Source organism: Echinops telfairi, unplaced genomic scaffold (genome assembly GCF_000313985.2).
Source record: "Echinops telfairi isolate 266 unplaced genomic scaffold, ASM31398v2 ScPeMD7_5592;HRSCAF=6446, whole genome shotgun sequence".
Taxonomy (NCBI): Eukaryota; Metazoa; Chordata; class Mammalia; order Afrosoricida; family Tenrecidae; genus Echinops; species Echinops telfairi.
The window spans coordinates 26813427-26830498 of record NW_022109491.1 but is presented as its reverse complement, the minus strand read 5'-3'; positions in this window follow the sequence as shown (position 1 = coordinate 26830498).

The following is a 17072-nucleotide window of genomic DNA, read 5'->3' as shown; positions in this document are numbered from 1 at the left end:
GGAGTGTCTCTTTCCAAAGTGTTTCTCAGCGTGTCAATTTCCCCTTTTGCAAGAACAGACCTTAATGTTGTTTAAAAGGGTGCTTCTGTGACTTTGCCCTTGGTTCGCACCGTCACATTGTATTTGAGAGTTGTTATTCCTCACTGGCGCAGAGAGATCCTGGACGTTCAAGAAGAGACGTTCGCTGCGCTCTCATTTACTGGCGAAGGAGGAGCCCTGGTTAAGCACTTGGCAGTCATTGAAAAGTCGGCGGTTTGAACACACCCGCAGCTTTGTAGACAAAGCTGTATGTAGCAGTCTGCTTCTGAAAACCGGTGCAGCCTTAGAAAGCCCCAGGGGCCGTTCCACTCTGCTGGAGGGTCGCTGCGAGTTGGAATCAACTCAAGGGCCATGGGCTTGGTGTGTGGGGTTGTTCATGAAAACCATGATGCCTCATAGAGGAGGGGAGAGTTTGAATGACCTGCTTCTGCTTGGCCCCTGGAGAAGCGCCAACTACGAGCCAGGCATGCTCAGCTCCCTGTCCCTGGCTTCACCTGCAGCTTCCCGGGGAAGCTGTGAAGTCGGCTTGCATAGCCCATTTTACAGGTGGGGAAAGCAAGGCTCACTAAGAGGGGAACACAAACCAAAGGTCATACAACTAACCATAGAAGAAAACCCAGGATCAAACCCAAGACCAGCCTGGTCCCAAAGCCCACGTCTGAAACACCAGGTGTGTGCATGAGATCCCACCTGAGCAAGAAGCAGAGGTGGCTGGAGGGCCCTGGAGTGGGGTGGGGGTGGGGGCTGCACAGGGGAAGCCACGGGAGCACGAGGAGCCAGTGAGCGGGAGCTCTGGCCCCAGCCCTATCTCCATCACTACACAGCGTCTCCTTGGATAAGTCTCTTCCATGCCTGGCATGGGCCTTCCTGGGGCTTTTTAAGGCCCAGAATTCCACAACTTCTGCTAAGGTAGTGGTCTTTGTGAGCAAGCACCCTCTGGCCCATGCCCACCCTGTCCCCCTGGGGTGGGGAGGGCTATCCCTTGGCAGGGAATCCAGATAATGGCACCTCATGACCCTGGGTACCAGACAAACGTGCCTCTGAGCCCAGGGCCCACCACCACCCTCTCAGCTCCATAACCCCAGCCGTGACCCTTCTCTCTGGTCTCAGTGGCCTAAAGCCAAGTCATCACATTGACCTCCACATGTAGTTGTGAGAATTAAAGCACACATAATAATCCAAAACAGAACTCACTGCCACCGAGTCGATGTCGACTCAGCGACTTGACAGGACAGGTAGAGCTGCCCTTGTAGACTCCTGAGGCTGTAACTCTCTGTGGGAGTAGAAAGCCCCAGCTTTTCGTGAGGAGTGGCTCTGGTTTCGAACTGCCGACTTTGTGGTTAGCAGGCCAACATGTAACCACTGTGCTGATAGCTGATGTATACTAAGTAGTTCTTAGTTGTCAGCGGTGTTTCGAAGGGCTCTGCGTTGATTTTTCTCATTCCACCTTGCTAACAACAGCCTGCACGTGATCCTCTCCGGTCATCGTCTCAGTGTGGCCTGTGCGAGACAGAGCGGGTTGGTGACTTGGCCAGTCATGCCTCGTGTGCAGCTGAGCTCAGCGCCTGTTCCCCAGGAAACAGCAACTACAGTCGTCGTTAGTTCTGACGCACAGCATCTTCACCTTTCCGGAATGAGGATGTGCCTCACCGTGGATGTCCAAACACGGTGGCCCTTGGGGGCGGGGGATGTCAGGGAGTGAGTCCCCCGGCTGCCTGCTTGTTCAGACAGCTGTGCTCAAGCCCAGTAGAATTGTACCAGGTTGGACCCCTCATGATCACTTAAAATGATTTCAAAAAGGACGCCACGTGGAAATGTCAGGGGTCACTCTGTGCACTTGAAAGTAAAGATGGTCCAGCCTACCCCGAAAGCTTTCAGACACTAAATATGAAGAACTTGCATCCAACGGAGATAGACAGTGGGTGGTATGCAGTTTGATAAATAAAAATAGTGTGCTGTCGTTTTTTCAAAGGGCACCTCTGTTTCTTGTTTCATCAAAAAGCTATTAAATATATATGATGGGGGGGGGATCATATCCTCGCCAATGAGGGCGGTACGTGATGGAGACCCAAGGCCATCTCTAGACAACTGGACATACCTTGCAGAGGGGTAGTGGGGAGATGAACCACTTAGGGTACAGTATAGCAATAATGAAACCCACAACCTTCCTCTAGTTCTTAAACACTTCCTGCCCCCAACTACCAGGACCCCAATTCTGCCTTGCAAACCTGGTTAGACCAGAGGACGCACAGCAGTACAGATGGGAATTGGAAACGCAGGGAATCTAGGACAGATGAACCACTCAGGACCAGGGGTGACAGTGGCGAAACCAGGAGGGAAGGGGGGTGTAGAAAGGGGGAATTGATCACAAGGAGCTACATATAACCTCCTCTCTGGGGGACAGGCAGCAGAGGGGTGGGTGAAGGGAGTCGCCGGGCAGTGGAATATAAGATACAATAATGATTTATAAATTATCAAGGGTATATGGGGGAGAGGGGAGGAGGAAAGGAGGGGGAGCGGAAAAAAGGAAAATGAGCTGATTCCGGGAACCCAAGAGGCAAGCGAATTTTGGGAATAATGAGGATAACAAATGTATAGATGTGCTTTACACAATTGATCTATGTATTGTGATGAATTGTATGAGCCTCAATAAATTGATTTAAACATATATATATATATATATATATATATATGATCTTTTCCTTTAAGAATGTCTTCCGGGTGACAGTGTAAACCCAAACCAAACTCACTGTCATCAAGTCAATGGCGACTCTTAGCAACCCCGGGGGCCAGGGTAGAACTGGTCCTGTGACTTCTACTGCACTGGAGCAGAAAGCACATCCTTCTCCCTCAGCATGGCGGCAAGTTCTTCCGCAGAGGCCACGGGCCAAGTCAATCCAACAACCTGCTCGAGAGCCTGGTGTTTCACAGCAACAGAAACTCACTTCAAACTGGCTTAAGGCGAAAGGGCATCATCTCCTTGGATGTCCCGTCCCGGAGATGACGCTGCACCTGCACCAGGCTCAGACTCCGTCTGCAGAACTCCAGCCCCCACGGAGGCAGGACCAGACCCAAAACAAACCACACTTACTGTCAGTGAGTCCATTGTGACTCACAGCACCCTTCCTTCAGTCCGCATAGTAACTATAGGACAGGGTAGAACTGTCGACCGTAACTGCTTACAGGAGTACAAGGCCTTATCGGAGGCGAAGAATTTCATATTTCACTTTGCATCAAAGATTCTGCAGCTCGGTAGAGCTGATTCGCCCCACTCCCAGCACATTCCTGCAGAATCACGGCCTCTTTCAGATTTACAGTCCAGTTTATACGTTGGGCTGCTAACCATGAGGTTAGCAGTTCAAAACCACCAGCCACTCCATGGGAGAAAGACGAGGCTTTCTATGGGCGTAAAGAGTTTCAGTGACCCACAGGGGCAGCTCTACCCTGTCTTACAGGGTGGCCATGAATCAGAATTGGCTTGATGGCAGTGAGTTTTGAGTGTTTCGGTCATGGACAGAGCACCCAGTAAGCAAGGCCTTCGCAGTGCCTGCTTGGGTTTCCTTTGCCTGCTGGGTAATTTGCCTCTGTTTGGGGAATGGAGTGCGCGGATTAGGGCCCTCTCCATTCCTCGCCCCTTGGAGCCAGCTCCATCCCCCTGCACATGGCTCTGGTGGACAAGGGTCCTCAGAGGGAAATTGGGGCTGCCACTGTAAGGACCCCTGGTGGCACCAAGATTCAGCGCTTGGCTGCTAACCAAGAGGTCGGGATCTCCAGGACTCAAGGACTCAGATGGACTCCGGGCACCTAGCAACCACCATTAGGTGGTGCTTTGAAAGAAAGGCCTGCCGATCTCCTAAAACAAAAAACTAGCCCCACTCCCCAACACCTCAGGCTCTCACTGTGAGTTGGAATCTGCTTGATAGCAACTGGACTGCTTTAAAAACACCCACACTCACAGCCGTCCAGTCATGCGACCCACAGCGACCACACGGGCCAGGGGAGAATGGAGCCTGTGCGCTTCCGAGACTGGAGTAGACAGCCCCGTCTTTCTCCCGAGGAGCAGCTGCTGGTTTTGAACTGCTGACCTTGCAGTTAGCAGCCCAACATTTGCATAACCACTATGTCAAGAAGGCTGCCATAAGAGAAACAGGTGCTGGGTGGTTCTAAAGTAGCAGTCGTCCTTGTTACGAGGGCAGTTCAGACAGGTGACTTCTTTCACATCCCCCAGCTGGTAGCCCAGGTGGCCCATCAAGAGTGACAGTCTCTGAGACCCACAGGGGCAGTTCCACCCTATGCTATAGGGGCTGCCAGGAGTCAGCATGGACTCGATGGCAGACCACCTATCAGAATGGGTGGTGTAGGGATGGGAAGCTACAAGCCTGGAGAGGGAGAGGGACTTGTCTAAGATCACATGATAGCCTGCGTGTAAGGATGGAACTCAGGTATCCTCCAAAACCAAGCTCACTGCCGTTGGGTCGATGCTGACGCATAGTGACACTGTATTACCGGACACGATTGCCCTGTGAGTTCCCTGAGAGACTAACTGTTTACCAAGGAGCAGCCGGTGGTTTCAAACTGCTGACCTTGCAGATCGAAGCCCAACACATAACCACTACACTAGGGAAACTACTCTGATGGAAACTAGGAGGGGCTTAAGTACTGGTTTGGGAAGGCGGACAGCCAGACTGCTCCTTAGAAGCCGGTACTTTGTCTTAGGCCTTTGGAAGTGTCATCGGGAGGGAGCGGTCATGCTTGGTTATACAGTTGGGGCGGAAAGAGAAAGGACTTCAATGAAATGGGTGGACAGTAGCTCAGACAGAGCAATGACTGTGAGGATGGCACCAGGAGAGCAGGGGAGTATTGTCTGCGGCACAGAATCAACCTGAGGACACCTAACACCCACAAAGACGCCGGGATCACCAAGGTGCTATCAGAACTGCTACCATCAATGTAAAGCTAAATAGAGCAACCACACCAAACGCAAGCAAGCCCTGACAGTAGAAACACGACGGGAGGCCGTGGACCAGGGCTTCCCAACATCTGACCCCAGAGCATAGGACCTGGGGTCAGCCTGCCTAAGGACAAATCCCACGTTCACCCCTAACTGGTCCATCCAGAGGGTAACGGCGGAAAACAGCTCCTGTAGCTACCGTCTCTCACAGCTGGTCATGGACACTTGGATGCCCTATAGAAACTGCTCATTGGTGTCCCTAACCCACCAGAAGCCCCCTGGGGGCAAGTCCTGACCTGCCATGTGCTTGGAGGACCTCTGGGGTGCATGGTACTCTGTCCCTAAAGTTCTTCCTCTGTGAAGTGCAGCCCATGATCGGGCCTCGAGGCAATCCATCTGCAGTATGTAACATTGGCTAGCAATGCTCTCACCATTATCCCTAAGTCTGCACTCAGATGTGTTCCCACGACCTTTACCTCCAGCAAGGCACCGTCCTCCCCCACGCTTGGCTCTAGGAATCAGCATATCTCCAGGCTGCTGACAGCCCATTGTTCCCACCTTCCTGCTCTGCCCGGCTCCAGGTCTGGACGGGATGAACTCCAGCCAGGCCAGGAAAGCACCCGGGCTGCTGGGCCCCCTCCCCCACTCTGCCAGGCCCCTTCTTGCCGGAGTGTGTGCCAGTCTCCTGGGTGTTGAGCACTGGACTGGGAGCCCTGAGACCTCCCTGCTTCAATTTTCTCTGGGCCAATTAGAACACAGGGGAGAAGCCACCTCACGGGGCAGATGGAGGACTCAGATAACGTGGGCCCTAGCATGTTCTCTCACTCAGGGTTCACTTTCAAAGTGCAGCTCCCTGTCAGCAGCCCTAGCAGAAGCAGGAGGTGGTATGTGTGCGCATGTGCGCGCACACAGTTCTGCTCTACTGTCTGGTCCTGAGGGAGTTTCTGAGAACCAAGCTGCCTAGCCTTGCCACGCCCCACTCTCCCTGGGAAACAAAAAGTAGGTGAGAAGTCTGGGCAGCTTTCCCAGGCTGACAGCCAGAAAGGCCAGAAGAGACCCGGATCTGGAGTCACTGGGTCCTAGCTCAGCAACTGAATTGCAATGTGACCCCGGGCAAGCAGCCCCTACCCTCCACAGCACCCAGTTTTCCTCCTTGGAAGGCCCTAGAAAGGGTGGTGAGGGTCCTCATGCTGGTGGTGCCACTGGCTGGCCAGGTGCCTATAGGCATGTCGTTTCTGAGCCTGCCAGGACCCCACTTGGCCTATCTGTTAAATGGGTACACTGCCGTGTCCCTCCAGATTAAAGGAAGTTGCCCGCGGCCCTGTTGCTTTCTCGTCTCTTTTTCCTTTTTCTCTTGCTTTCTTTTTGCTGTCCCCTCTGCTGCTTTCTCTGCTACTAGAGGAGCTGTGTGCCGCCTGACTGGAGCTGGCTCTCTGCGGCACCCCGGAGAATCAATGCAAGCCTTGGTGGCCTCTGTCTGTGACGGACAGGCCCAGGCCTCTGATGGGCAGGCTGCCCTCCCTCACCCCACGGGCAGCCAAGCGAGCTCACAAAGCTTTCCGGAGCTTCTCCGTGATTCAGGTGACACAGCCAACACGTTCGATGACACAGGCAACAAGCGGGTGCTCCCCCACCCCCCTGGCACATGCAAGCCTGTGGACAGAGTTTTCTTCGGCAGGTGGGAAGCACAGGAAGGAGCTGGTGCTTCCACTGCAGACAATGGAACAGCTTCAGCCCGACTCTATTATGCAAGTACCTGACCGCTGCCACTACCCCCACCCCCGCCCCCTCCCAGGAGACTTGCCCTGGTTCTGTCCAGCTGGCTAGGGCGGCCTTCCTTCTTCAGTCATCTTGGAGACTGCCCAGAGAGCCCACATCTGCTCCCCATAACGCAGAGCAATCCAGCGGGGGTGGGGATTTGAACGTCCTCAGAATCTTCAACTCCCCCTAAACCACCCCAAATAAACGCAGTCACCCCAAAGACCTCTTAGGGTCAGTAGGCGCAAACAGCCTTGAGGTTAACTCTCCTGCCCATCCCCAGCCTGACTGCCTCCCTCATCCCTCCACCCAGTGCCCGCCCTCATCACCCGAGAAGACTCCTTAGAGCAGTGGTTCTCCACCTTTGTAATGCCGCGACCCTTTCATACAGTTCCTCATGTGGTGGTGACCCCCCCCCCAACCATAAAATTATTTTCTTTGCTACTTCATCACTGTAATTTTGCTAGTGTTATGAATCATCATGTAAATATCTGATATGCAGGATGTATTTTCATGGTTACAAATTGAACATAACTAAAACAGTGATTAATCACAAAAACATGTAATTATATATTGTGAAATATTTATCTTGGAAGCATGGTGTAGCATGGGTAACAGTCTTTACGCTGGTACTAGTAAGTGGGCGTATCTGTATGCGGGCGGACCCACCTGGAGCCCGATGGAGAACCGGTGTCTCAGTTCCTAAGACCATCGGAAATGTGTGTTTTTCGATGGTCTTACGTGACCCCTGTGGGGTCGCGACCCACAGGTTGAGAACCGCTGCCTTAAGGCAAAGGCCCCCCACCTCTGACCAGCGCCACCTTCCAAGGGAGCTACTGGGAGCACTAGGGTGTGTTCCCCCGTGCTTACTACTGGAAACAGGTTCGTGGCTGGGATCCGGAGGCAGGGCTCCGACAGCAGGACCCCAGGCCTAGAGTGTCCGAGGTCTGCCCCTCCATCCTCCCGCCCCCCCCCAGGCAGGGAGATCCCAGCTGGGCTCGGGGTCAATTCCAGGGGACATCTGCCGCGCCCCGTCCCTGCACAGGTCTGCACAGCCGGCGGACGGCTGGGAACCCAGGGCTGAGACGCTCGGGAAAGCCCTGCTCCGCAGACGTACTTCCGGTCCGCGACCGGCGGGGCACGTGACACTTCCTCGCCTGCTGTGGTTGGGCGGAGGGGAGGTCACATGACTTCCCCGACCAATGAGGTGTGAGCAAAAGACACCTGTTCTGCCAGGCTGGGACTGGGACCCTGGGAAGTTCCTTCTGCTTGGGCACTGAGAGCCTCTGAGACCTGCAGCGGGGACCTTGGAAACCCCGTCTTGTTAGGGACTGCTCAGGTGACAAGGCGGTTTGCTACTGCAGCTTGACTTGTCCGGCCTTGCCTGAAAGCAGAGCCAAGAGGGGGTTGGGTCGCAGCCTGGAGGTGTCTGGGGCCCAGCAGGGCCTGACAGTACCAGGGTTAACTCAGCTGGGAGACCTCAGAGATACGCATCGAAGCCCCTCCCATGATGGATGTGGAAACAGGCCCAGCAGGATAGGAAGTCTGGCAGAGGCTAGCCTAGAACCCTCTTAGTCAAGGTCAGAGGTTCAACTGAGCCACATCAGAGTGGACATTTGTCCCTCTTATTGGCTGCCCTGTGCATTTCTTTTTAAAACACTTTGTGGGTTGACCAACCCAGGGACAGGGGAGCAACAAGTGATCCAAAACTAGTGACAAGGGGGGTGTGAGAGGCCTGGTAGGGATTCAGCAAGGGCAATGTAACTGAGAGAAATTACTGAAACCCAAATGAAGGCTGAGCATGATAGTGGGACAAGAGGAAAGTAAAAGGAAATAGAGGAAAGAACTAGGAGACAAAAGGTATTTATAGAGGTCTAAATACAGGCATGTACATATGTAAATATATTTATATAGGATGGTGGGGAAATAGATCTACATGCATATATTTATAGGTTTAGTATTAAGGCAACAGATGGACATTGGACCTCTACTCGAGTACTTACTCAATGCAAGAACACGTTGTTCTATTAAATTGGCATTCCATGATGCACACCTTCCTGACACGATCACTGAAGACAAATATGTGTATCAGCAAATGTGTTGAAGAAAGCTGATGGTGCCTGGCTATCAAAAGATAAAGCATCTAGGGTCTTAAAGCCTTGAAGATAAACAAGTGACCATCTAGCTCAGAAGCAACAAAGCCCACATGGAAGAAGCACACCAGCCTAGGTGACCACAAGGTGTCGAAGGGATCAGGGATCAGGCATCAAAGAACAAAAAAATCATATCATTGTAAAAGAGGGTGAGTGCAGAGTGGTGACCCAAAGCCCATCTGTAGGCAACTGGACACCCCCTTATGGAAGGATTGCAGGGAGGAGATGAGCCAGTCAGGGTGCAGAGTAGCAACGATGAAACATACAACTTTCCTCTAGTTCTTAAATGCTTCCTCCCCCCACTATCATGATTCCTATTCTACCTTACAAATCTGGCTAGACCAGAGGAGTACACTGGTACCGACGGGAACTGGAAACAGGGAATCCAAGACAGATGACCCCTTCAGGACCAGTGGTGAGAGTGGTGATACCTGGAGGGTGGAGGGAAGGTGGGGTAGAAAGGGGAACTAATTACAAGGATCTACATATAACATTCTCCCTGGGGGATGGACAATAGAAAAGTGGGTGAAGGGAGATGTCAGATAGTGTAAGGTATGACAAAATAATAATAATTTATGAATTAGGAAGGGTTCATGAGGGAGGGGGAAAGGGGGAGGGAGGGAGGAAAATGAGCTAATATTAAGGGCTCAAGTAGGAATTAAATGTTTTGAGAATGATGATGGCAACAAAAGTACAAATGTGCTTGACACAATGGATGTATGTATGGATTGTGATAAGACTTGTATGAGTCCCCAATAAAACTATTTTAAAAAACCACTTTATGGTGAATTTGGTGAAGGCTTTCAGTGTAGATCATCAATTTTACATTTCAACAGTTCACACACCTTTTGCTTTAGCTCATTGTGGTAGTTATATACTCATGTCAACTTGAGAATATTATGAAGGGGTGGAGTCCAGCCTGTCAATCAGGTCACGGCCTACTAATCTCTCCTTGTGGGCGTGGCCTTCTCATGAGGATTCTGGAGGTGGGACACACTCTCTCTGCTTCACATTCCTGTTGACAAGCCACATGGAGGCTCGCTGATAGCAGCCAGAGCCCTGGAGCTGGAGATGCCACGTGGAGACCCATGCCAGCACTAAGATGCTTCCACAGCCACTGGATCCACAAGACTTTTCACCCACTGGTCTGTGATCTTCCTGCATTTGGCATCACTGCATAAGTCTACAGAGGAATTATGGAATTTAGGGGCCTGGGCACATAAATTGATGATCAGACATATAGGCTAATATCGGACTCATGGACTTGACCTGGGCTGGACTGTTTTCTTAATATACAATTATTCTTTGATATAAAGGTCTCTCTTATACACACATACAAGTGTCTCTGACTTTGTTTCTCTAGTCAACCTGGACTAACACATCCATTGCAATCCTCTCATTGCAAGTGTGCCATCACTTTGCCCACTTACTCCCATAGTGTCCTATTTCCATTCCACCTTCTCTTTGAACCCTGTGCCCTTGAGTAATTGCTGCCCCCTCAGGTCTGAAATGGCAGCTTCTTCCAACACAGGAGTGAGTTCCATTCCGGACTGAAGAGTAACCAAGGGCCATGTCCCACCAGCCTTTATCTGACCAATAAGCCTGGTCTCTTCTATGATTTGGGAGTTGGCACCATCTTTTTCTCCCCCTCTATCCAGGACTTCTTCATGTGTTGGTTGCCCTGTTTTGACCCCCACACCCCTGCATGTCAGGCAAATTCTCCACTGATTGAGCTTTCTAGTGGATTAACCCCAAAGGCCAGGTGCTCATGCTTTGCAGCAGGGGCCTGGGCACATGAGCCAGGCTCCACCCACCACAGCCCCGACCCTTGCAGCAAGTCATGACTCCAGCTAGCAGGAACACAGCCCGCTCTGCTGATGGCTCCATGGGAGTCTGTATCCCTGGGGAGGCGACCGAGATGCAGTGCCTGGACAGTCTGGTGTGTCAACAGGATGGCCAGTGCGGAGGCATGATCTGGGCCTATGAGGCTCCAAGTCGGGTTCTCTGACCCACCCAGATTCCTGGGACCACCCCTGGAACCTCTAGTCATCCCTGCCCTAGTTTGAATTACCCACAGCCCCAGACTCTGGCTGACCCCTCCCACAGGCGCGTCCTCTGAACTGCCGATCCCCCTACATTGCTCTTGGGTGTTTAGAAGCTTCTCCTGGGCTTCTGACCAAGTATTCCGGTGGGAGCTACCAGCTTTCACCAGAACTAGACCCAGCCCCGGACTCAGAGGGCGGCACAACCACAGTTAGGTGAGGGTACATACTTGTGTGGGGGAGGCAGGCAGGTTCGAATCCTATTTTTCACGACTTATCAGCACGGTAATCTTGGGCCCAGAACTTAATTCTCTGTGGCTCAGTTTCCTCACCTGTCTCAGGGGATAATATCCCCCAACAGCCATCTTTTGGGTATGGTTTGAGCATTAACCAAGGTAAGGGAGGAAGGCCACCCCTTGCCCCATGTCTCCTGGGCATGTGGCTGACGAAGAAAGTGGATCTGAAGGAGAAGCTGGGCAGGGGCTCTTATATTACCATCTGCTTCCGATCCAAACGCAAAGTCTCAGCCTTAGGACTCCTGACCCTGTCTTTTTATCAAATGTCCCCCACTGGCTGGAGTCACCACCACACCTGGAGAGCCACAGGCTCTGAGGTGGGTGGGGGATGTGGCGAGGGGCCTGGAGGCTGGGGTCTCTCCTCAAGGTCTCATTGGGAGGCTGGTAGACTCTCAGGGGAAAAGGCAGGTTCTCTCCCTTTGTCCTTCCATTACAGTAGTGCCGGGATGGGTACAGGTTTGCCCTTGGGCAAGGCCAGCTGTAGGAATAAAAGTTCATGGGGAGTGGGTGCTTCCCACAGCTTGGGGGGCTCCTTCTCCCCATTGAGGCCCAGAGAAGGAAAGTCCTTTGCCCAAGGTCATATGGCCTATTCATGGGGATTTGAGCTCAGGCAGCTGGGGCCCCATGGGCCACTACTGCTTTGGGGGCCCCGTGGGGGTGGTGCAGTCTTCCTATGGGCCAGGACCTCTGTCCGGTGCTTGTACTTCTGGGCCAGGGAACCGAGTGTGTGCTGGAGTGTTGGTGTCAGCCCCACTGGGTTCTGATTTGTGCTCTGATTCAACAAGGAGCTCATAGCCACCCAGGGACATTTTTGACTCGGTGGAGGCTGATGGGAATATCCCAGCACCCAGGTCAGCCGGCCTTTGCTCCCCTAGGCACGATGCTGCATTCTGAACCCAGGATCTGCTGGGAACCACAGGCAGATCAGACGGGCCCTGCCCAGTGCCCCTGAAACAGCCCGCTTCCTGTTAGGGCCCAGGGCTCTGGACACAGCTGTGTGACATAGCCTTGGGCTGGCCACGTGTCCAAACTCCATGCAGGGGGTCGGAGGGCACAGCTGCTCTCTCTGCCCAGCAACCCTTCCCTCTCTTCCCGTCAGAGCACCCCCACTTTCCCGTGAACCAGATGAATTGCGTTCCTGGAATGTGCAGCCAAGACAGAAGCCAGGAGGAAGTGGAACCAAGAGTCAGCCTAGTCCCTGTGCCCATTCGCCTCCAGGACAAGCCTGTAGAACCAGTCTCGGTCTGTAGGTGTGGAAACCCAGGCTCATGGCACCTCTCCGTCTGGTGTCATGCCACAGGCCAGGGACCCTGATCAGCCTGGTACCATAGCCTAGTCCAGTTCTTCAATCTGGGTGAGCTAGCTCTGGCCCTGGGCTCAGTCTCTGAGCGGGAGGACCTGACGTTGGGTGAGGCAGACGGCCAATGAGGATGAGCGAGGCCCTGGGTGAGACAGATGGGCCCTGTAGCGGCCACCTGGATGCGCACATGCCGGTGAGCGTGAGTGTGACGCAGGTCCAGTGTGATGCTGTGCACGCAGTGGCTGCCGGCCGCCATGAGTCAGAGCCAACCTGCGGCGGCTACAGTGACCTTCATAACCAAGGTGGCCACTTCTCGGAGAGGCTTCCATCCACTTGTAAAGATTCTTGAGCGTCTGTACGTGTCCAGCTCGGCGTAGGTCCTGGGATCCAAAGGGGACTGCATAGATAGGGCCCTGTCCTCCTCGGTCACCCCCTCCAGGTGGCACAGAGGCTCACCATCGCAGAGGACTTCCGGTGGCCACAGCTGCCCGGGGCACTGTTGTGAGAAGCTTCTGGGACCCCTTCGGGCTCAGCAGAAAGGTGTTGGGTGGATACTCCGGCCATATGCTGACCCTTCCCCAAGTGTTAGACTTTGGAGAATTGCTGCACAATTAAGTAAGCACGTTGACTGTGTCCTGGCCAGAGCACGGCTCCCACCTGCATTCGGAGAGCAGTCACTGCTGTAGGTCCCAAGCTCACCTCCAGGGGGTGGCCCAGGGGGTGGAGATGGTTAAGCGCTTGACTATGAGCCAAAGGTTGAAGGTTCCAGCCTCACCAGAGCGCCTTGGAGGAAAGGGGTGGTGGTCTGCTTCCCAAAGGATCTCAGTCATCAGAGCCCTATAGAGCAGTGGTTCTCAACCTTCTTCATACTGTTCCTCGGGTTGTGTTGACCACCCCCAACCATAAAATTATTTTCATTGTTACTTCATCACTGTCATTTTGCTACTGTTATGAGTCGGGCAACCCTGTGAAAGGGTCGTTCGATCCCCAAAGGGGTCACGACCCACAGGTTGAGAACCGTTGCTCCAGAGCGAGGCCCCAGTGCACACACACAGGGTCGCTGTGAGTTGGAGCTCAACTGGGCGGCAACTGATTGTTTTAGTTTGGGGGGATCTCAGGAAACTTAGGATCTAACGATTAGCCTAACTTATGAGTGAACGCCACAAGATGGGGAGCGGGGCGGTCTGATCCAGCACCCAGACATGGCAGGGGCCCCGGGATGGCGCTGATCAAGGAGGCTGCTGGGAGGGCTGCTAGGAGGGGCCGGCAGCAGTGGGCAAAGGCAGCAGGGTGGAGTCAGGAGGGAATAGGAAGAGGATGTAAGTGGGGTAGGAGGGGTGAGGAGTCTGGCCTGGTGGCGTGGACACGCTGGGGGGACCAGGGTGATGAGGTCATACAGAGTGGACCGCAGCAGATACCAGGGAAGACTTCTGAGCAAGGGCATGCGCCGTAGAAGACTTTAGTTCTTGGTGTAAAGAGAGAACTCTGAGAGGTGGAAAGTAGCTATAGACAGACGCCTCAGCATGGTTGACCTTGTGGTATCAGTTTTTCTGGTTTTTGGTATATAAAACTCATGTTGATGAATTTATTAGGACAACAAGTAGAATAAGGGCTTCAGGGCAGGGGTTGGGCGAGGGGGGGCGGCGAGGGGAGGGGGGGCAAGGGAGGGCAGTTGGTGAAAGTGAGATGCTGTCAAGGCTTCCAAGAAGAGAAGGGATGTTTGCAGACCGTGGTAGCAATCGGACAATTCTACTCGACCTGATTGAACGGCGGAACGAGATAGATATTGACTCCCAATTTAAAATGCATTAAACAGACAAACCAAAACCACAGAATGGAAAGAGGCCCTGCTTATAGGGGAGAGCTGCAGAGCTTGGGTCCAGATCAGTGCTGACTTCAGAGTCTTGACACAGGCCCGTCCCTCACCCTCTCCATCCTCTCTGAAGGCCCTTTCAACTCGTGGCTGGGTGAACTAGACAAGCCGGGGCCACTCGGTTCAATTAGGGTCTCCTTTTCCTATTTGGCTTTGGCCTCAGAGCCCTGGCTATGGTGGCTCCATGACCCATGATCGCCTTAGACTTCCGGCCCACCAGGCTTTGGCCCTTAGGGGTGCTCCATGCCTCAGCTTTCAGAAGCAGGTAAAACATGGTCTCATAGCCACTTTCCAACTGTGTAACTTGAGGGGGGGGGGTTGGCTCTCTGTGCCTCAGTTTCCCCACTTATAGGACAGGTGTGCAGTGGGATGGGTCACTTGCCTCACCGTGGTCTTCTAACTTCCACCACATGGTTGGGTGGGACTATGCAAATAAGGTGCAAGACACCCTTGTGGGTGTGAGACCAAGCAGATAAGGTATAAAACCCAAACCAATCAGTCAGTGTAAGACATGCACAAATAATAATAATTTATAAATTATCAAGGGTTCATGAGGGAGGGAGGGTGGGGAAGGGAAGAGAAAAAATGAGGAGCTGATACCTAGGGCTCAAGTAGAAAGAAAATGTTTTGAGAATGGCAACAAATATACAAGTGTGCTTGACACAATGGATGGATGGATGGATTGTGATAAGAGTTGAACGAGCCCCAATAAAAGGATTAAAAAGCAAACACCCAAACCAAGCTCACTGCCATTGAGTCAGTGAGTTTTCTGTTGGTTCAAAGACTCTAACTGTTCGTGGGAGGAGAAAGCCCAGTCTTTCTCCCGCGGAGCTGCGGGTGGTTTCAAACTGCTGACCATGCAGATGGCAAACCAATGCACAACCTCCAGGGCTCCCTCAGATACGGTATTAGAGACCTCGGGGAGAGGATTGGTCAGCTTTGCTGATTGGTCAGTTTTCAGCCCATTAGGCTTAAAAGAGAGTCAGCGAGAGATCAAAAAGGGGACTTCCCAACCACCCAGATGAGACAGGAGCAAGCACGTCCTCTTAGTCCTCTTAGACTCCGGAGACACAGACACAGAGAGCTATAGCTGTAACACCCTCCATGGTGTGAGATGTCGAGAAGCAGTGGTAGAGAAATGGCAGCCGCAAACCAGAGATTGGCATAGTGGGTTCCTGGCCCACAGAGCAAGGTCGCATGTTGACCCACAGGGCAGGGAGCTGAGCACCTTGGAGCCAAGGCTTCTGGTGGCATGGGGTAGCCCCAGGCATGACTGAGAGGATCTAAGCAATATTGTTAGGAGGGTCAGTTCCTACAGGCATGGGCTTCCTGTTCCTAGTTAGGTGCAGGACAAGTGCTCGCAGAGACATTGCAGTCTCTATAGGGGTGGGGATGGGTGCCTTCAACAAAGGCCCAGTCACAGTGGTACCTTCTGGAAGGGAGGGGGGGGGGTCTGCCAAGTTCATTCAATGCCGGGCAGAGAGGCCAGAAGGTGATAGTGATTAATTCTTTTGAATGCAAAGGGTTATCCTCTTGATACAGGAATCCTGGTGGCACGGTGGGTGAAGTGCTGGTTCAAATCCACCAGCTCCAGGATAGATGATGAGGCTTGTTTGCGCCTGTCAGGATGCAGAGGCTGAGAAAGCCTGTGCAGGAATGCTGTGGGCTGCCATCCACTGGATGGCAGTGGGTCTGGGTTTCTAAAATCATGCCAACTGGGCAGGGGTGACCTGAGTCGCTGAGATGATACCTTGAACGCCACCACTGTGGGCGGGCGGGGCTGATAGTGGCAGCCCCCGCTTTTGTTCTGGTTCCTTCTGTCTCCTGAGCGGGACTCCCAGCTGTTCCTGGAAGCAGGAGTGTGTCCCTGCTCCCTGTGGCTGGCCACGGCCAGTCCCCCCAGGGTCTGGTGCCCCAGGGAAGTGTAATTCTGCCCAGACTCATCATGGAAACTGTGACTCAGGCCTGCAGGCCAGGTAAGCAGCCCGATACTTGCCCCACCCTGGGCAACCCGTGCCACCTCTCATGGGGCTGACCAGCAATGTCTCCCTGGCTGTTCCCAAGGCATCAAGTGTGAGGGGGTCCCTGCCCAACCCAGACCACCGGGCTCTGAATGAACCCCCTTTCCTGGTTATGCTGCCTTTGATAGATCGATTTTGGGGATAACTATACAAATGTTTAGTTTTCAAAATGTGGGGCAAAGAATCCCCCCTGGAGACCACCCGTCTCAATCCCTCCTATAATGCAATCCAGCTGAACGCCGCCCCAGATGCAGCCTAAAAACATCCTAGGGGGTTCAAAGCAAAGTGCCCATGAACTCAGGAAAGCAAGCAGCAAAACACCCACTACCACTTGGAGCACACGGAAACCCCCGCACCCATCATCCCGCCGCCGCCTCTACGTTTTGGGATTCTTCACCTGACCCTCACCGTACTGACTCTTCTGATGCTCGGTGAACCGGGGTACCTCCCAGGGCTTCTTCCCATTCGGGTGGGAAGAAGCGGTGGAACCTCGCACAGATGACGACTGCTTTACCTCGATTCTAGTGGTGGGAGAAAGACGGGTCTTTCTCCTGTGGTAAACACTGACAGCCTCGGAAACTCCTGGGAGCAGTTCTACCCTCTCCTGTAGGGTTGCTGTGAGCCGGTGTGGACTTGATG